The sequence below is a fragment of the Amblyraja radiata genome, chromosome 33 (genome assembly GCF_010909765.2).
Source record: "Amblyraja radiata isolate CabotCenter1 chromosome 33, sAmbRad1.1.pri, whole genome shotgun sequence".
Lineage (NCBI taxonomy): Eukaryota > Metazoa > Chordata > Chondrichthyes > Rajiformes > Rajidae > Amblyraja > Amblyraja radiata.
This window is the reverse complement of record NC_045988.1, coordinates 8,474,997-8,497,008: the sequence shown is the minus strand read 5'-3', so window position 1 is coordinate 8,497,008 and position 22,012 is coordinate 8,474,997. Positions and strand designations below refer to the sequence as shown.

General features: G+C 42.8%; 1 long non-coding RNA gene across 1 annotated transcript; it reads left to right on the top strand.

Annotated features, from left to right (window-relative positions):
* Positions 1-1,454: 1,454 nt before the first annotated feature.
* LOC116991222 lies at positions 1,455-20,782 on the top strand. Its single transcript, XR_004416713.1, has 3 exons — positions 1,455-1,576; positions 4,191-4,196; positions 20,769-20,782. It is a non-coding gene; the product is annotated as an uncharacterized LOC116991222 (long non-coding RNA).
* The last annotated feature ends 1,230 nt before the right edge of the window (positions 20,783-22,012 follow it).

Sequence of the window (22,012 nt, the reverse complement as noted above, 5' to 3'; positions counted from 1 at the left end):
TATTTGAGCCACACTTAAATCACAATTAATCATTCAGGCAGCAATGTTAATCTTGTGAAAACCTAGGGATCTATAAATAGAACTTGGGTACAAGAGACAGGAACAGCTATAATGATCTTGGCAGAAGAACTGATATTGAGCCAAAAAAAAAAAGAAACAAAATGCTTGAGGAACTCAGCGGGTCAGGCAGCATCTCTGGAGAACATGATACGTGATGTTTCAGGTCTGGACCCTTCTTCAGACTGATGCCACCTGACACGCTGAGTTAGTCCAGCACTTTGGACCTTATTTTATAAACCAGCATTTGCAGTTCCTTGTGTCTACATGATATTGAGCCGCACTTTTCTGCAGTAGGGCATCAAACCAGAATCGACATTTGTTACACTTGGTCACGCTTATTTTGCTCTGTAATGTCTTGGAATCAGTATCAAGGTAATTCTTTCTTCTGGTCTCCAACAAATGGAGATGGAATTTCACACTGGGACATCAATCTGTCCTCGATCCTCCACTTGTCCAGCCCAGATACTTCCATTTAATTTGGAATGGATCAAAGTGGTATGTAAAGCATGCTTATGGAATGTCCCATCTTTTAGTTTAGTTTTAGTTCAGAGATATAGCGCTGAAACAGGCCCTTTGGCCTATCGAGTTTGTGCTCACCAGCGATCCCCGCACACACTTAATACTATCCCACACACAGAGACAATGACCATTTTTTTTACCAAAGCCAATTAACCTACAAACCTGTACGTCTTTGGTGTGTGAGAGGAAACCGGAGCACCTGGAGAAAACCCACACAGGTCATGGGGAGAACGTACAAACTCCGTACTGAGAGCACCCGTAGTCAGAATCGAACCCGGGTATCTGTAATACATCAACTCTATCGCTACGCCACCATGTCACCCCACATATCTCCAGGGGATAAGTGTTGATTAAGTTGATTAGTTAATTAAAATCATTCTGGTAACTACTATATTTCCAGGAAGACAAATTAAACATTCATAGTTTGCTACCCCTGAGAGTTCTAATCAGGAGAATAAGCAAAATAATTTAAAATAAGTTGAGGCAATGACAGGTCTCTCATCTACAATCCAGGTACCTGCATATTTGCTGTTATTCTCGTTTAGTTGGTAGCACCTTCCCAGAGTATCTTTTTTTCATGGGACATGGTTGTGATGCCAGAAGAAATGGTTGACATGCCTGAGGATGACAAAATAACAGCATTGTACATCTTAGGATGTCTTGGTTAGTTTATGTATGATTTATTTATCTTGGTGGGTCCCTATCAGTCTTGACCTTTCTGCACACACATGGGCAACATTTTGTTCCTAAATGATTACCATCAACCTTTCCTTTCAAAACAGATATAGTCAACGCTGTCTTGGTTGGTGTTGAGGAGTGGGGCCCAAGGGCCAGTTGCATTGCTGTAAGACTCTATGAATCCATGACTAGAGAGGTTGACCAGGCTGGGACTCTATTCCTTGGAGCGCAGGAGGAAGAGGGATGACCTTATCGAGGTGCATAAAATCATGAGAGGAATAGATCAGGGAGACGCACATAATCTCTTGCCTAGAGTGGGGTTCTTAGTTCTTGGTTTCTTGGTCCTCCAAAATATTCCAAATGGAATTTAAACTGGAGGCGGTGAAGGGAGGGGGAATCGAGAACCAGAGGATTTAGGTTTAGGGTGAAGGTGGAAAGATTTATTAGGAACCTGAGAGATATCTTTCCACATGGGTGGGTGTATGGAACGAGCTGCCGGAGGAGGTAGTTGAGGCAGGGACTTTGCAATGTTTAAGAAATAATTAGACAGGTAAATGGATTGGACAGGTTTAGAGGGATATGGGCCAATGCAGGCAGTTGGGACTAGTGCAGATGGGACATGTTGGTTGATGTGGGCAAGTTGGGCTGAAGGACTTGTTTCAACTCTATATGACTCTGTGACTCTATGACTGTGTGATTGTGAGACTCTAACTCTATGACTCTATGCCCATTATAGGTCAAAGACCTAGGAGATTCTATAGAAGTACATAAACAAGTTGCTGCGATTCATTTTAGATGTTGTTACCGTATAGGAGCTATGGTGGAAGGAAGGGATGTTTGGGTTGAACAAGCTAATAGGTTAGCTCCTTCGGATAGGAACCACCACTTTCTCCTGTGTGTTCGTTCACAGCGACTGCAGTAGATATTCAGGCCAGCATCTCAGCGTTGAGTATATTTGTTTTGACAGGAAAGGTTAACAGCAAACATTTAGAAGCAACATGTTACATATGTGTGTGCAGAAAGGTCAAGACTGAAAGAGGTCCGCCAGGAGAAATAAATCATACATAAATTCATATACAAACAAAGCTTTCAGATATTCACGTAAATCTGGCCATCTGGTTACTTGCACCACCTGTTCTCCGCTCCTCTCCTCCAGACACCTTCAATTGGGTTTTAAACCACACAAAAACACCACAAAGTGTGCGCTCTTAATATGCAGAGAGTGGAACTGGTTTTAAATGGCAATTACTGCCACTGATTATTGCCATTGTGATAAGTCCTTAGCCGTCAATAATGGTGCGTTTGGCCAATTATGTGGGAGGGAGAGAAACAACTTGACACCGGAGCAGTTACTTCTCACCACTCGCAATCCGGTCCCCGTGACACACTAACTCAATCCCACTCATTAGAAGCAGTCAAAACCTGACCCTGTCACCACACTCTAATACACAATTTAAGTGGGTGACCAGTAGTTGCCATCTCACAACAAGCAGAAACCCAATGCTGAATTTTAAGGATGTCATTAAGTTGGAAAGAATGCAGAAGAGATTCACCAGGATGTTGCCTGGGCTTGCTGGCTAGAGTTATAGGGAGCGGTTGGATAGGCTAGGACTTTTTTCGTTGGAGCGCAGGAGGCTGAGGGGTGACCTTATTGAGGTGTACAAGATCAAGAGGGGCAAGGATAAAATGAACACTCACAGTTTTTTTCTCAGGGCTGTCGATTCTAAAACTAGAGGGTACAGGCTTAAGGTAAGAGGGGAGAGATTTAAGAGGGACATCAGGGGCAACATTGTCGCTCAGAGGGTAGTCTGTATCTGGAATGAGCTGCCAGAGGAAGCTGCAGAAGCGGATAAACAATTACAACTTTAAATGGTATTTGGACAGAAATATGGATTTAGTGTTAGTTTTTAGTTTTAGAGAAACAGCGCGGAAACAGGCCCTTCGGCCCACCGGGTCCGCGCCGACCAGCGATCTCCGCACATTAACACTATCCTACACGCACTAGGGACAATTTTATGTTTACCAAGCCAATTAACCTACAAACCTGTACTTCTTTGGCTTGTGGGAGGAAACCGAAGATCTCGGAGAAAACCCATGCAGGTCACGGGGATAATGTACAAATTCCGTACCCGGGTCACCGGCGATGCATTAGCTGTAAGGCAGCAACTCTACCACTGCATCACCTTGACCACCCGATAGAAAGGGTTTGGAGGCTATGGACCAAATGCAGGCAACTGGGACCTGCACAGTATGTCAACTTGGTGGGCATGGACAAGGTGGGCTGAAGGCTTGCTTCTATGCTGTACGACCTCTACGACTTTATGACTCTAAATACCCTTCTGTTTGTGTAAATCTGATCCATTTTGTAGTTGAGGAGATTAATGTTAAAGCGACTGTGTTAATCATTGTACAATGATGCAGGGACTAGTGAGGTTCTTAATTGAAGTCCCTCCACTGGTTTGGAACAATAATCAGTGAACCAAATAGAAACGGGGGAAACCAGACACCTGTCGGAGGTCACCGGACTTGCCTCACAGCTCCGCTCTGCAAACCGCAACAACTTTTACACCAGGTAAAATGGTATTGTTTTATTATTGTCACAGGCACTGAATCACAGTAAAATTACAGTGAACATACAGTTAAAAGCTTTTGTTTGCATGCTGCCCAAACTGTACATGAATGCAATCTAGCCGTACACATGTGGAACAGAAGCGACAAGTACCACAGTGCAGAGTGTTACGGCGTTATAACATTACACTCACGGAGAATAAACTGCAAGGTCCACAATGAGGTAGGTTGGAAGATCGGGACTACACCTTAGTTTATGGGAGGATTGTTTGGTATTCTGATAACAGAGGGGAGAAACCTGATCCTGATCCTGAATCTGGTGGTATATACCTACAAGCTTCTGTCAACGGGAGAGGGGAGAAGAGGGAATGGTGGGGGAGCGAGTTGGCCTTAGTTATTTTGGCAGCTTTCCCAAGGCAACGTGTAGATGGAGTCCATGGTGGGGATGCAGGTCTGTGTGATAACAATTTAATGATGTATAGATAAAAATAAAATTTCAACATATGAACAAAATCATTTTCTAAAGTTGAAAGTGTGTCAGTTGGGATATCTGCTGCAACCATTATATACTTATTTGTTGTATTTTGTTTACAGGGCTGTTAAGCTGCAACAAGGAAGAATTTTGCTAGCTGGGACTTCCGGGGCTTTGTCCCGCCCCTTCCTCTTTTCCAGCTTACTTCCACCACTGCAATCAGTCTGGAGATGGGTCCCGATCTGAAACGTCACTTATCCATGTTCTCCAAGGATGCTGCCTAACTTGCTGAGTTACTCCAGGACTTTGTGCTCTCTGCAAGATTCCTGCATCTGCAGTTGCTTGTGTCTGCAAGTCAGAATTTAATCGTTCTGTTGACAATGCATGTGACAATTAAACACTCTTGACTTTTGATCGGAATTCGAAGTGGAGATAGATAAAGAGATTATGGAATTGACAGCTGTGGGAAAAGTGAGAAAGTCAGGGGCGTCACGGTGGAGTTGCTGCCTTACAGCGTCAGAGACCCAGGTTCGATCCTGACTACGGGTGCTGTCTGTACGGAGTTTGCACGTTCTCCCCGTGACCTGCCTGGATTTTCTCCAGGAGCTCTGGTTTCCTTCAACACTCCGAAGATGTATAGGTTTTTAGGTTAATTGTAATATTATAAGAATTGTCCCTAGTGTGTGCAGGATAGTGTTAGTGTAAGGGGAACGCTGGTCGACGTAGACTCGGTGGGCCGAAGGGCCTGTTTCCGTGCTGTATCTCTGAACTAAACTAAGATGAGAAGTTGAGGACTGTGGTTGATTGGCCATGATTATGAATGGCGGAGCAGGCTGGAGGGGCCGAGTGGTCTACTCCTGTTAGTTCCTTGCGTTTTTGTGCCCTTGTTTGTGAAAAATGTTTGATATGACAAAGTACTGCCTGCTCCGAACTCATTAAAGCAGTCAGCATTGTGAACTGCACAACCCAATAATGTCTGCACTGAGCAATGCCTTATCTAAAGTTTCATTTATATTTTCACAACAGAGGAAAGTGTTTTACTGATGGATGAGAAACAAAGCACATCAAATATAATGCAACTCTATTTAAAGAGGAAAATGTCCTTTCTCCAGAATACGAAACTGAATCGAAGTACTGATCATAAAGCATGCTGAATGCTTTATAAATGTGAATTCTACTGAAGTTCAAAATGTAAAATAATTCAAATGAGTTCCATCTTTCCAAAACATTCAGATGCTGCGCCACATCTGATCCATGCTATTTGATCGTGATTAACATTGACATTATGGGGGTCTTTCTGATTATATTTTAGGACGTCTCTGATAACATTTATGGGGATCTCTCAGCTTTGTGACATATTTAGTCTTTAGACTTTAGAAGTACCACCGGGTCCTCAGTGATCAGCAATCACCTCCTACACTAACGCTGTTCTACACACACTAAAAACAATGTTGCCCCTCAGGTTCTTATTAGATCTTTTCCTTCTCACCTTAACTTTCTTCACTTGATCTTGGTTCCCATACCAAAGACACTTTGTGCATTCACCCTATCTAGTCCCCTCATGGTTTTATGCACCTCTGGAAAATCACACCTCAACCTCCTGCCCTCCATGGAATAAAGTCTGAGTCTGCCCAATCTCTCCCCAATCCTACATTAATGCCATCTCTTGTAATGCCCAAGTTCCCATCAAACTCCCCAGATTCTGTCACTCGCCCACACACTAGGGGCAAGTTGCAAAGGACAACTAATCTACTACCCACCGCAGGTGGTAACGGAACCTCAAGAAGAAGCCCACGGGGAGAACGTGCATACTCCACACAGACAGCCCGAGGTCAGGATTGAACATGGTCTCTGGCGCTGTGAGGCAGCAGCACTACTTGCTGTTCTACTGTGCTGCCTGCATCGTACAATGCGGCAGCTTCTATTGAATCACCAACCATCTGACCATGCTTTTCACAAATATAAAAAAATGCTCAAAACATTAATGACTATTAATCTGTCATCTTTCATTATTTAACTGAAAACATCAAACTCCTTGGCTTCCACCACACATTGCCTGGGCTTTACTGACAACAGAAATCAATACTTTTTTAAAATGTTTTAAACTTTGACAGAATTTGCAATATGAATTTATGTTCAGAGCCTGGCAGGACTCTCCACTCATCAGGAAGCAGTACTAATATTTTGGTCTTTACTGTGCAGTCGATAGGTGTGACAAACCTATTAGCATCACTTTGTACAGCGGCTTTGGTGAGAACAGGCACAAGGGAAATATATTGCAAGTGCAAGAAGTTTGAAGAGAAAATGATGGACGCATTTCATCTATCTGAAGCCAAACAACCTTCCAGGTGAATACAAATGAAAAGACGGCTCAGGATGTAGAGGGGTACCTGGTAGATAATGCTTTCAATTACAGTTGATCATAAGAAACTGGCTTCTCAATGGAACGTGATCATGATATTTCTTCAACTATATCTCCATTGAACAACTTAATATACAAGTAGTTCGACACAAAAAGCTGTAGTAACTCAACGGGTCAGACGGCATCTCTGGAAAAAAGGAATAAGTGACGTTTCGGGTCGAGATCCTTCCTCAGACTGAGAGTCAGGGGAAAGGGAAACGGGAGATATGGGTTGAAAGATGCGCAAGCAAAATATGAGATGCTGTTCATCCAATTTGCAGTTGGCCTCAATCTGACAATCTGGCTCGAAGGGCCAAATAGCCTACTCCTGCACCTATTGTCTATTATCTATCGTCTATTGACAATGGAGGTGGCCTAGGACAGAAAGGTTGTGTGGGAATGGGAATGGGAATTAACGTGTTTGGCAACTGGGAGATTAGGTAGGTCCAGGCGGACTGGGCGAAGGTATTCAGCGAAGCGATTGCCCAGTCTACGTTTGATCTCGCCGATGTATAAGAGTCCACACCTTGCACAACGGATACAGTAGATGAGGTTGGAGTAAAAGTACAGGTAATTATGCAGAAGAGTTAAACGTGTGTGAAATGGGGATGTGCACGGATTACATATATGTGTCAGGCACATTACAGACCCTCATTATTTGTTGCATCTCACACTATTATTAGGTTAAAAAATGCTGGAGGATGCTGAAGTGAATTCATAATTGTTTGGAATTATAACAAATGATATTGTAATTGGTTTGCTCGATTCATGTATATAAATAGCTTAATTAATTTTGGGATTCAGTGATTTTCGGAAGGGAAACGGAGTGGTACACGACTGTTTGCAAATATGTAAGTGTTGCTCGTGTCTGTAAATCTAGGCAAACTTATTGGGAAGAAGCTACAGAAGCCTCCGAACCATGACCTCCAGGTTCAAGAACAACTTCTTCCCAACAGCTATCAGGCTGTTGAACACTGCACAACACTAACCTCAGCAACTGTGTCTTTAATTACACGACAGACTTCAGCGCTATTATGGTTACGTAATATTATGGTTATTGTGTTTTAGATTATTTATCTGGTGTTCTGGTGTGCTACGGACTTGTTATGCTGCAGCCAATAAGAATATCACTGTTCCGTTACCGGTACATGTGACAATTATACACTCTTGACTTGTCCCTCTGACCTGCAAGTAAACCAAATGCTTCCAGTGCCCACACTGATATTGTGCAGTGTTTTCAATGGATCATCCTGCTGCTTTTTAAATTCTTCTTCCCAGGTTTACCATGCATTACCCAGTGAAATGCCTGCTGGAGACATCCAAGTTCAAACAGAGCATCTTCCCAAAAATCATCTAGATCTTGAACACTGCACTACACCAACCTCAGCAACTGCGGTCTTCCATGGTTAACTAGTATTATTAATTTATTGTATATTTATTTGTTGCATTATTGCATTCATGTGCAGCAAGTAAGAAAGTAATTAGAATGTCTGGGGCCTGTCCCGCTGTACGAGGTAATTCAAGAGCTCTCCCGAGTTTAAAAAAAACAAACTCATGGTAAGTACGTAGAATGTACGTAGCGGCTACGTCGGAGCTCGTGGATGTCTAGTAGCAGTTCGTAATGCTACTCCTGCACCTATTGTCTATTGGCTATCCTCGACCTGAAACATCACCCATTCCTTCTCTCCAGAGATGCTGCCTGTCCCGCTGAGTTACTCCAGCATTTTGTGTCAACCTTCGATTTAAACCAGCACCTGCAGTTCCTTCCTACATGTGAGAAAGTAGTTGTTCCATTGCCGGCACTTGACAATTAAACATCCTTGCCTCTCTCTTGGCGTGTGTGTGTGTGTGTGTATCTATGTGTGTGAATGTAAAAATATGTGTGTGTGTGTGTGTGTGTGTGTGTGTGTGTGTGTGTGTGTGTGTGTGTGTGTGTGTGTGTGTGTGTGTGTGTGTGTGTGTGTGTGTGTGTGAAAGAGTATGTGTTCATGCGCAGTGTGTACGTGTTTGTACGCAGATGTGTGCATTTGTTTGTGTGCACGTATGCATGTGTGAGCACGTGTATATGTGCACATTTGTGTATTTGCGTCTGCATGTGTGTACGTGTGTGTGTGTGTACATATGTGCACGGTGTTTGTGTGGGCACACATGTGTGTTTGTGTGTGCATGTGTGAAATCTTGTCAGCTTGTATCGTGTGTTATTGCTGTTGAAACATAGTCGAGTCTAGCTGTGCCTTCAATAAAGCATGCTCTGTAATGGCTCTACCACTGTTTATGTGTTTATGCAAACAGCAGCACAGAGAAACCCAGAGACACTGCACACAGGTTTTGAGATGCAGTATCCTGAGTGAAGCTGATGGCAATTAATACAGAGCCATCTCGTCCAATTCAACAACCATGGATCAAAACCAGTCAGTGAAATAATGGTGAGCTCTGGATCAGAGCACAGATTACTGAACAAATCAGTAAAATCAAACGGGACTCTTGTGTCTGAAGCTGATGAGAATTCCACCTGGCTTTAACCTATTTCCAAATGTTGTCCGTTGCTGAGCCTGGGAGTCAAATTCCCCAGTCTGAAGAAGGGTCCCGACCCGAAGCATCACCTATCCATGTTCTCCAGAGATGCTGCCCGACCTGCTAGTCACTCCAGCACTTGGTGTCTTTTTTGTAAACTAGCATCTGCAGTTCCTTGTGCCTGCAGAATTTAAAAAAAATTGCTGAGTTTTTTCAATGAACACTTGCTAGATGTTCAAGGATAAGGGGGAAATCCTTTAAAACCGAGATGAGAAGAACTTTTTTCACACAGAGAGTGGTGAATCTCTGTAACTCTCTGCCACAGAGGGTAGTCGAGGCCAGTTCATTGGTTATATTTAAGAGGGAGTTAGATGTGGCCCTTGTGGCTAAAGGGATCAGAGGGTATGGAGAGAAGGCAGGTACGGGATACTGAGTTGGATGATCAGCCATGATCATATTGAATGGCGGTGCAGGCTCGAAGGGCCGAATGGCCTACTCCGGCACCTAATTTCTATGTTTCTATGTTTCTATGTTTCAAGTGCAAAATCAACAGCAGGAATGGAGATCGGTATAAAATACATTGCCTTGCTGAAGAGAGCTGGAGCAGGAATAAGGTAAATTAACAGAGAAGGATAACTTTGTGAGCCTATAGACTCTTTTTTTCGCTGTGTAGTTTCAACCTTATAGAACTTATAGAAACTTACAAAATTCTTAAGGGGTTGGACAGGCTAGATGCAGGAAGATTGTTCCCGAAGTTGGGGAAGTCCAGAACAAGGGGCCACAGTTTAAGGATAAGGGGGAAATCTTTTAGGACCGAGATGAGGAAAACATTTTTCACACAGAGAGTGGTGAATCTCTGGAATTCTCTGCCACAGAAGGTAGTTGAGGCCAGTTCATTGGCTATATTTAAGAGGGAGTTAGATGTGGCCCTTGTGGCTAAAGGGATCAGGGGGTATGGAGAGAAGGCAGGTACAGGATACTGAGTTGGATGATCAGCCATGATCATATTGAATGGCGGTGCAGGCTCGAAGGGCCGAATGGCCTACTCCTGCACCTATTTTCTATGTTTCTATGTTTTTAACCCTTGATTACCTTTGCTCTTTGAAAAGGCTGACAGTAACACAGTCGCATTAATAGTGTCCATGAAACTACCAGATTTTTGTTATAAAGAAGGATAGTTTTACTAAAGCTCTTCTAAAGAGGAAATCCCCTGTGGTGAAGGTTTTTGGCACGCTACCTTTCACTGGGAAGGGTACAAAAATTGAGTACAAAGGTTGCTACATCATTGATGCAGCTGTACAAACGATTGGTGGGACCACACTCTGAAGGACTGTGTGCAGTTCTGGTCACCTAGCTAGAAGAAGAATGGCATTAAGTTGGAAAAGGTGCAGTGGTGATTCACCAGGATGTTACCTGGACTCAAAAGAACACAAAGTACTGGAGTAACTCAGCGAGTCAAGCAGCACCAAGCAGGAACGGTTTAGAGGGATATGGACCAAACATGGGCAGGAAGGACAAGCTTAGATAGGGTACACAAAATTGCTGGAGAAACTCAGCGGGTGCAGCAGCATCTATGGAGCGAAGGAAATAGGCGACGTTTCGGGCCGAAACCCTTCTTCAGACTGGTGGGTCTGGTGAGTCTTCTACCCACCAGTCTGAAGAAAGGTTTTGGCCCGAAACGTCGCCTATTTCCTTCGCTCCATAGATGCTGCTGCACCCGCTGAGCTTCTCCAGCAATTTTGTGTACCTTCGATATTCCAGCATCTGCAGTTCCTTTTTGAACAGCTTAGATAGGGTATTTGGTGGGCATGGACAAGTTGGACCAAAGGGCCTATTTATTTTTGCTGTGTGACTCTATGAATCTGTAACTCCAGCTTCACCAATATAATTGACTTTTTTTAACTACAATTCTGCAAGGGCAGGAAGCTAAGGCTGGACAACGTATGGCCTTGTGAACAAAACCCACATTCCGTGGAAGAATCTTTTTAGAAAATTCGGATGAAACTTTGATTAAATTACCCATTATTTGGACTCCGGTCATTAAATTGCATGAAGTTCTTCACTGTCACATTTGAGAAGGTTTTCTTGCGGTTACTTCTCTTCTGTTTCTACGTGTTGTTTTTCTCCCAATTTATCCCATTTGCAGTAAATGAAAGACGTGAGCAATTGTGCAAGCTGCTCAATGACCTGGCTTCCCTCGTCAATGTGCTTCAGCACTTTTGTTGCCATTGCTGCTTTTCTCACTTGATTAAATATAATCTCCAACCGGGAAGCACAAAAGCTTCTCTCCCTCGGGACCTGGTTACAAATCAGACACACCAAACAGAAATGAGGAAGCTTCTTCTTTTCCAGCAGTTATTGGACTTGGGTATGCTGAGTAGAAGTTGCGCAAAACAGCCTTCAGTGGATGGCGAGATCCCTCAGATCAATGCCTGATTTGATAGACATAATCCTATCTGAAGGAGGGTCTCGACCCGAAACGTCTCCCATTCCTTCTCTCCAGAGATGCTGCCTGTCCCGCTGAGTTACTCCAGCATTTTGTGTCCATCTTCGATTTTAAAAAGCATCTGCAGTTACGTCATACACATAATCACTAATTGGATATGATTTTGTTGATTTGGAAGTTCATTAAGGAACATGAGTAAGGAAATTGACACATTCTCCTGTGATTATACATAAAACTAAAGGATGTGTTAACATCAAGAACCTTTCAATTATATCCTACTGTTCTCTTCAAAGCTGGTTGTTGGTGTGCATTAAGAACAATAAATAAATGCCATTTAACACCCATGTTCATGCTTCTTCTTATCGAGTTCACATCACAAGATTAGAAATTGTTCAGCCAGAGCTGAACACATTTCTCGGCATCGGCATACAATTGCATCTTGCGCTTCTTGTGGTTCTTGTGCTTCTTGTGCATAGTGGTGGAACGATTGGTGGAAACAGGGCTGCGACGTGAACGCTCTTTCCTTGACCCTACATCCATACTAAGGTAGAACAACTTCCATCACCATAGGAGTGGGCCAATGCTCTTTGACTCATTTAGAACCTTTGATAAGGTTCCTCACGGTAGGCTGCTGTGAAAGATTAGATTGCAGGGGATCCAGGGAGAGTGGTTAATTGGCAACATCATTCACTTAATGGTAGGAAGCAGAGGGTGAAGGTGGAACGTTGACGGCCTGTGACTAGTGGAGTGCCTCAGAGATCAATGTTGAGCCTATTGCTGTTTGTCACCTATATCAATTATTTAAATGAAAGGGTACAAGGCATGGCTCGTACGTCTGCAGATGACACTGAAATAGGTAATAACGTTGGCGGTGAAGAAATATCAAGAATTGCAGTGGAATCTTAGGATATGCATGGAGGATAGGGGGCTGAAGAGTGACAAATGATATTTAGTTCAGATAAATGCGAGGTGTTGGATTTTGGGAAGTTAAAACAGGGCAAGACCCCCACAGTGTGTGGTCTAGTGCTGTGGAGTGTTACAGTGCAGAGCGATCTAGGAGTACAAGTACAGATAGATAGGGGATAAAGATGGCTTTAGGCTCGCTGGCCATTATTAGCCAAGGAATTTAGTACAGAAGTTGATACCGAAGATAGACACAAAAAGCTAGTGTAACTCAGCGGGTCAAACAGCATCTGTGGAGAAAAGGAATTTGGTACATTTGGTTACAGTTGTATGATAATTATGCTGAATATTGTGTTTAGTTTGGGGTGGCCTTCTTTGGGAAGAGTTTTCGAGGAAGTTGCCAGGCTTTGAGGGCCTGAGCAATCAGGAAAGGTTGGACAGGCTTGGACTTTATTCCTTGAAGCATAGGAAACTGAGGGGTGATTTTATAGAGGTGTATAAAATTATATTAGATAGGGTGAGTGCACATGGTTCATAAATCAGCGAACTAGAGGATATAGGTATAAGGTGAGTGGAAAGATATAATAGGAACCTGTGGGGCAAATTTTCGCACGTGGGGTGGTGGGTATATGGAACGAGCTGGCAGAGGAACTAGTTGAGGTAGCTACACTAACAACATTTAAAAGACATTTGGACTGGTACATGGATAGAAAAGGTTTAGGGGACACATGAGGCTAAGGCAGGCAAATGGGACTAGCTTAGATGGGCATCTAGGTTAGCATGGACGAGTTGGGCTGAAGGGTCTGTGTGACTCTATGAGTCATTTGAGGCCGTCGCCGTGGCCAAAACCTGGCATACATCCAGGTTAAGTGAGCACAGTAAACTGTAGATACAAGGAACTGCAGGTGCTGGTTAAAAAAAAAAAAGACACAAAGTGCTGGAGTAACTTTCAGACTGAAGAAGGGTCCCAACCCAAAACATCACCAATCCATGTTCTCTGGAGATGCTGCCTGACTCACTGAGTTATCCCAACACTTTGTGCCTTAGCAGCACATATTTGTTTTTACAAACAAGGTTTATGCTTCCTCACACTTAACTACATTACGCAAATTTAGATTATGTGAAATGTCACCGTGCGTTCACGTACTCAAATAATTTAATAAAGGGCTGTATATTCAGGGGAAATATCTAAATGTTTCTTTAAAATGGATGGTAAACTTATCTAACCCTGAATGCCATTATGCATGTAAAACTAAAAGCCACTTAAATTAAGAAAGCAAACATTATATTCATTATCTTTGAAATCGCATCTTGATGATGCATAGAATCCTAACACAAACGTAATGATGTTCAGTGAAACTATGTCAGTATGTGTCAACTGTGGCACTTAAGCCAGTGGAACAATGGGGGTCCATTACTAATGTAGGACATGCTGAAATATAGGCTTTGAATGCGGTGATGTAGATATCTACATTTTTCTCAGCCGAGTTTTTAACATTAGCCAGAGAGCCAAGCTGAGCTTTCTAAACAAAAGTAATTTTTCACCTCACATTTACTCAATTTGATGGGTTTTAAGCTGTCACTTACCCAATCCAATAAGCAGAGATTGGCAAATGGCTTTTCACTGACAAGATTTATCAAGGCTTGAAAATCTCCGTGGAGGTTACACAATGGGAAACAGGATGTGTGTGGCTGATAATTATTAATGTGGGTTAAAGTGTTTTACATCACAGAGCCTACCTATGTAAATTTATATGCATTTATTCAAGCTGATTCCGTTTACCCGTCACCTCCTGCGTTGTCTGACCCACGCTTGTACGCGCTTAACCGATGTTTGTTTTGCAGTTTTCAAACCTGCTTTAAAATTCATCTGAAGTCGAGCTAATTTTCAACCAGCACGGTGCTTCTCCCATTTTAACCTCCTGAGTGATTCGCAAAATTACTTGCCCCATCATTTCCCGCCTGGGCCCAGAGTCTGAATTTCCTCCATTAATCTGGCCTCCCCTTTGCGGGAAGGATGTGGAGGCTTTGGAGAAGGAGAAGAAGTCGTTTACCAGAATGTTTCCTTGTTCATGTTACCGGCCTCCACCGCCCTCTGAGGCAGAGAATTCCACAGACTCACAACTCTCTGTGTGAAAAATTGTTTCCTCATCTCTGTTCTAAATGCCTTACCAGTTATTCTTAAACTGTGGCCCCTGGTTCTGGACTTCCCCAACATCGGGAACATGTTTCGTGCCTCTAGCGTGTCCAAACCCTTAATAATCTTATATGTTTCAATAAGATAACCTCTCATCCTTCTAAATTCCAGAGTATACAATCCCAGCCGCTCCATTCTCTCAGCATATGACAGTCCCGCCATCCCGGGAATTAACCTTGTGAACCTACGCTGCACTCCCTCCATAGCAAGGATGTCCTTCCTCAAATTAGGGGATCAAAACTGCACACAATACTCCAGGTCTCATTAGGGCCCTGTACAACTGCAGAAGGACCTATTTGCTCCTATACTCAACTCCTCGTGTTATGAAGGCCAACATGCCATTCGCTTTCTTCACTGCCTGCTGTGCCTGCATGCTTACTTTCATTGGCTGATGAACAAGGACCCCCAGAACTCGTTGTACTTCCCCTTTTGCCAACTTGACACCATTTAGATAATAATCTGCCTTCCTGTTTTTGCTACCAAAGTGGAGAACCTCACATTTATCCATAGTAAACTGCATCTGCCATGCATCTGCCCACTCACCCAACCTGTTCAAGTCACCTTGGATCACTTTCTCTGGAACACCAAAGGTCAAGGGGGGGGGCTAATAGAAGTATATAAAATCATGGAAGTCATGGATAAGGTAGGCAGTCAGAAACTTTTTGCATAGCATTAAAGTGAGAGTGGGAAAGTTTAAAGGAGATGAACAAGGCACGTATTTAACAGAGTGGGCGATGTCGGATGTCAACATGCTGTGAAGGGTGATGGTGGAAAAAGATACGATAGTGTTTAAGAGACTTTTGGATAGGCACATCGATATGCAGAGAATGGAATGTGCTGGTAGGTTCATTGGCTACTCTTAATTGCTATTCCCATAGGTTATTGGGAATACGTTGCAGGGACACAGGTCATTGAGAGGGGGATTGAGAGTGAAGGATTACCTTACTACAAACCAGCATGGGCTCATTGAACCAAATGCTCTCTACCTTGTAATGAGTAAGTAATAAATGCCTTAGATTATTATTATTTTTTGTGTGGGTGCTGCTGTTTCATTTGTAAAGAAAGTGATTGAATATTTCAACATGAATTGGAGCACAACCCTTCCTCCCCTGCAGTGGATTCCCAGCAACTGGGCAATCGATGCCACACACCTCCCAGTGTCCTCATGGCTGCAATGCTGAGGCAATCAAATACCAACACTGAGGAAGGGTCCAGACCCAAAACCTCACCTATCCATGTTCTTCAGAGATGCCGCCTGACCCACTGAGTTACTCCAGCACTTAGCATTTTTTCTTGTATCTGCTACCATTACCAATACCAATACCAATACCAATCCAGTACCAGTACCAATACCGATACCAATACCAATACCAATACCGATACCAATATCAATACCAATACCAATATCAATACCAATACCAGTACCAATACCAATACCAATACCGATACCGATACCGATATCAATACCAATACCAATCCAGTACCAATACCAGTACCAATAACAATACCAATAACAATACCAATACCAATACCAATACCGATACCAATACCGATACCGATACCAATACTAGTACCCGTACCAATACCAATACAAATACTAGTACAAGGCAGAGAAGCAACGAGACCCAAACTGTCACAAACAGATTTTCCTGACAACTTGGACAGTGAAACTATTCCTTTGTTTCTAAACATCTCTCAGGATCTCTTGAAATTCATTTAAATAATTAAAAAAATATTTTTTAAAAACCCATAATAAATCCATTCTAAAGCATGTTGAATATGCTAAGTTAATTAAGAATTTTGATACGAGTTGAAATTAGGTCACTTTGTACAGGCACTAAATCCCCCTCTGTATACTAGTTGTGTGTCCATGGGTGCAGAAGGATGTTCATGCTGAATCTTCCAAATATAAATTGTGGAAGTTGGGAATGAGCTGACAGGCGCGCTGCAGCTGGCAATTCCCCAGGGAACAGCTGGCCAGCTGTTGGCAGCATCCAGCTAATTTTCTCCAGTCTGTATAACATCATGGCACAGGAAGACACAGAGTGCTGGAGTAGCTCTGCGGGTCAGGCAGCAGCTCTGTGGAAGACTGATTCTCCTGAAATGCTGCCCTGACACCCTGACTTACTCCAGTGCTCTGTATCTTCTTTTGTAAACCAGCATTTGCAGTTCCTTGTTCCTACATCATAACACATGTCAGTTGCTGCCTCTCACCCCTTCTCCGAGGTACTTGCTGGCCGGGTAGTGATGACCAAACCTCCAGCCATCTCCGATAACCTGTCAACTGGCAAAGATGCCATTGATCTAGAATGTCTCCGACGTTCAGGAAAACATTAAGAAAATAATAAGATTGAAACAATATTTTAAAATAGCAAAGACATTTAAACAAAAATAAAGTTAACTGAAATATTGAATGATATTAAATAGAACACAGGATAATACATTTTATAGTTGCATCTTACAGTACTTCCCCTTTTGTATTCTGTCTGGCTAAAGATTCATGAAATCAATGGAGGATTTGGTGCTCTGTTAGATTTGGGGAAGGAGCCCATGGCGGACTTCTGTGTCTGAGTAAGTCCAGTCTGAAAAGTAGATGAGAACAGAAGAATAATGCGGATTTAGGAAGGAACTGTAGATGCTGGTTTAAACTGAAGATTGACACAAAATGGTGGAGTAACTCAGTGGGACAGGCAGCATCTCTGGATGGAAGGAATGGGTGATGTTTCGGGTTGAAATACTGCCAGAGTCATAGAATCATAGAGTCACACAGCATGAAAACAGGCATGGAAACATCACCCATTCCTTCTATCCAGAGATGCTGACTGTCCCGCTGAGTTACTCCAGCATTTTGCGTCTATATTCAGAAGAATAAAGGTAATAGCAGAACCGGACCATTTGGCCCATTTTATTCACTCCTCACTCGCTAACCCCATCCATTAACATCATACCCCTGGATTCCCTTAAAATCAATCAGCCTCTTTCTAGAATCAATTCAATGTCCAAGCGTCTTAGAGTCAGACATATGGAAACATGCTCTTTGCCCAAACTCATCCATGGTCCCATCAAAGCTAGTCCCATTTGACCGCATTTGGCCCATATACCTCTAATCCTTTCCTATCCATGTACCAGTCCTAGTATCTTTTAAATGCTGTTTTAGTGCCGGCCTCAACTACTTCCACTGGCAGCTCCTTCCAACTCATTCTCCTTTGTGGGGAATAACAAACCCTCACCACCCTTTGGGAGGGGAAATGTATTCTCATCGTTGTCCTGATTGCTGGCTCATTTTGGAGACTGTTCCTTCTGGACACTACAGTCAACGAAAGCATCAACATAGGAACCCAGACATCATCCCAGAGGACACAGATTTAAGGTGAGGGAGAAGAGATTTAATAGGAACCTGAGGGGTAACTTATTCACACAAAGGGTGGTAGGTGTCTGGAACAAGCTGCTGGAGGAAGTAGCTCAGGCAGGTACTAATGCAATGGTTAAGAAATATTTGGAGGGGGTGCATGGATAGGACAGGTTTAGAGGGATATGGGACAAATGTGGGTAGGTGGGACTAGTGCAGGTGGGACATGTTGGCCAGTGTGGGCAAGTGGGCTGAAGGGCCTTTTTCCTTGCTGTGTGACTATGACTCTAACATTGCAGAACCTCATCAAGCCCCTTAAGTATGTTTTATCTTTCAATGAGATAACCTCCCATTCTTGTTGTCTCTGGAGGGTCCCTATCCAAGGGACAGGATGAAACCATCCATCCCTTGAGTCCACCCGGTAAATCTTTACTGTACTCTCACTTTTACAAGTATATCCCACTGCATAATATTCCATGCAGAACTGCTGGATAAAGCCAGCCACTATTTCAATTATTTTCTAAACTACACAGCTCTATCTTTAAAAGAAACAAAATTCAACAGTTTATTGATCCTGAAAAAAATCTGCAATGTGAAATTCATCAAGTGCTTGTAGATAAATCTCAAACATTTTTCAATGCTTCCTTGCATTTTGGAGTCCATTAGTCCAAAAGGCACAACGGAGGATGTACTTCCTACTGCAGCTGAGGAAGCACAATCTGCCACAGGCAATGTTGGTCCAGTTCTACACGGCCATCGTAGAGTCTGTTCTCACATTCTCCATCATGGTCTGGTTTGGCTCAGCCACCAAGCATGACACCTGGAGGCTGCAGCGAATCGTCCGATCAGCAGAGAAGGTCATTGGCTGCAACCTTCCCTCCATTGATGAACTGTACACTGCAAGGGCCAGGATGCGAGCGGGCAAGATCACCTCTGACCCCTCTCACCCTGGCCACAAACTCTTTGAATCACTTCCCTCTGGAAGGCGACTCCAGACTGTCAAAGCTGCCACAGCCAAACATGAAAACAGTTTTTATCCACGAGTAGTTGCTCTACTCAACAGCCAAAAATCAGTAGCCTCCCTTTGATCTGGTATTTTGTTGGTTCACATGCTTGATAAATTGTGTTTTATCATTAATGTTTTATTATTATTAATGTTTAGTGTTTTCTGAGTCATTCGTAACTGTCACTGTATGTCATGTTGTTACTTGTGGGCGGAGCACCAAGGCAAATTCCTTGTATGTGAATACTTGGCCAATAAACTTACTTACTTACTTATTATGTTATATTGTGTATTGTTAACAAAGGTTAACCTGTAATCTAAAGACCACATTCTTCGAACACAATTCTGTTCCATTCAGAATGAGAGAAAGGGGAAAATAGTGAAGGCGGAAACTCAGAGCAGGAGATGGACCTCTATCACCCCATGAAAGCTGAGTACAAACTCGACTTATACCTAGTCCTTCCAAATGAAACACCACTAAAGTTACCACAAAGGCGGCACAGTAGCGCAGTGGTAGAGTTGCTGTCTTAAAGCGCTTGCAGCATTCCGGGTTCGATCCTGACAATGGGTCCGTACGGAGTTTGTACGTTCTCCCCGTGACCACGAAGGTTTTCTCCGAGATCTTCAGTTTCCTTCCACATTCCAAAGACGTACAGATTTGTAGGTTAATTGGTCTGGTATAATTGTAAATTGTCCCTAGTGTATGTAGCATAGTGTTAATGTGCAGGGATCACTGGTCGGTGCAGACAGTGGGCCGAAGGGCCTGATTCCACGCTGCATCTCTAAACTAAACTAAATTAGTGAGAGATAGACACAAAATGCTGGAGTAGCTCAGCGGGACAGGCAGCATCTCTGGAGAGAAGGAATGGGTGATGTTTTGGGTCGAGACCCTTCTTCAGATTGGCATTTGACATCAAGATTTTAACTTTATCCCAATGGCAGAGGTTAAGCTAACGGGACTGTAGTATTTTGCGTTCTATCTTGTTCCATGCTTGGTTCAATGCATCCATGCTGACCAAGATGTCCCATCTAAGATAGGCCTATTCCCAGCACTTGGCCCATATCCCTCTAAACCTTTCCAATCCATTACCAGTACATTATTTTTTAAATGTTGTTATTGTACCTGCCTCAACTACTTCCTTTGTCAGTTCATTCCATTGACCCACCACCCTCTGCATGGAGAGCTTGCCCCTCTGGTTCACATCAAATCTTTCCCCTCTCACCTTAAAGCTCCATCTTGGAGTACAGGTGATTGGTTCCTTGAAGGTCGAATCGCAGGTAGATAAGGTGGTCAAAAAGGCTTTTGGCACTTTGGCCTTCATCAGTCAGAGTATTGAGTATAGAAGTTGGGAGGTCATGTTGCAGTTGTATAAGACGTTAGTGAAAACGCATCTAGAATATTGTGCTCAGTTCACGACACCATGTTGTAGGTAAGATATTGTCAAGCTTGAAAAGGGGTCAGAAAAGATTTACGAGGATGTTGCCAGGACTAGAGGGTGTGAGCTATAGGGAGAGGTTGAGTAGGCTGGGTCTCTCTTCCATGGAGCACAGGAGGATGAGGGGATATCTTATAGAGTTGTACAAAATCATGAGGAATACTGTAGATCGGGTAGATGCACAGAGTCTCTTGCCCAGAGTAGGGGAATAGAGGAGCAGAGGACATAGGTTTAAGGTGAAGGGGGAAAGATTTAATAGGAATCCGAGGGGTAACTTTTTCACACAAAGTAGCAATGTCACAAAATTTTGAGATTTTAAAAATCAAGTCTGCAATTTATCCCATCAGATAAAGCATACACATAAGTTTAATTTGACACCTAATTCACTTTCATATCTCAAGTATTTAAAAAGTTATGGCCATTTTCATACTGGGAAATGAGCATCTTGTTCCCTATTGATTTTCTATGGACATAACAAAAAAGCTGTGATCGTGAACAGTCAAAAGCCCATAACTTTCTTAAAAATTAAGAGAACTGAATGAAATTTTCAGTTATCATAGATTGAAGCATTCTGAAACAAATATAAAATAATCTTAATTGGATGACCTGAAATTAAGGCATATAATTAGTTAGTTACCTAATTGTAGCTAATTTCAGACTTCAATTACTAGATCTAAACATCTATCCATTTCTTAATAAATGATTAACATTTTTAAATAGCCTAAATGTCCAAATAATATTCACAAATAATTCACAATAAAACATGATTTTAAAATCTCATTTACATTAATTTATAGACCAAATGGAAGGAATTTAGTGTTTAATTGCTGTAAATAAATGCCCATTTAAATCAGCTTTCCAGTGGGTCCCTGTGGAACGCGCTGGTTTAGAACGTTCACATTGCGGTAGATTTGTGCCCCAAATGCCCAGAAAAATACTGCGGGATATAATGGGCCCAAAATGAGCTACTCGCAATATTAAACTTTGTATAAAGGAATCTTTAGAAGCCCTTTTTAATGTAAAAATATACAGCCTTCCTTCAGTTGCCTGCTTTATGAGACCCTGCGGTTGCTGGCGGTCGCGGGTTTAGAGGTTGATTTTTAAACTACTATAACTATTTTACGAGGCCTTTAAAACTAATAATAGCTTTTGCGACGGGGTCTTCCAGCGATTTTTCGTTAATAATTAACTAGGCTGAACATCCTCAATTTGAACAGCCTAGAGAAAATCGCGTTTTAAACCCGCCCCCCTCTAAACGGCGCCAAAATCGCGCACACAGGCTGGGACAGATATTCAGTGACGCTTCAGGTAGGCTTTGCAACATACCTACACAAAGGGTGGAGGGTGTATGGAACAAGCTGCCAGAGGAAGTAGTTGAGGCTGGGACTATCCCAGCGTTTAAGAAACAGTTGGATAGGAACATGGATAGGTTTGGAAGGATATGGACCAAACGCAGGCAAAGTGGG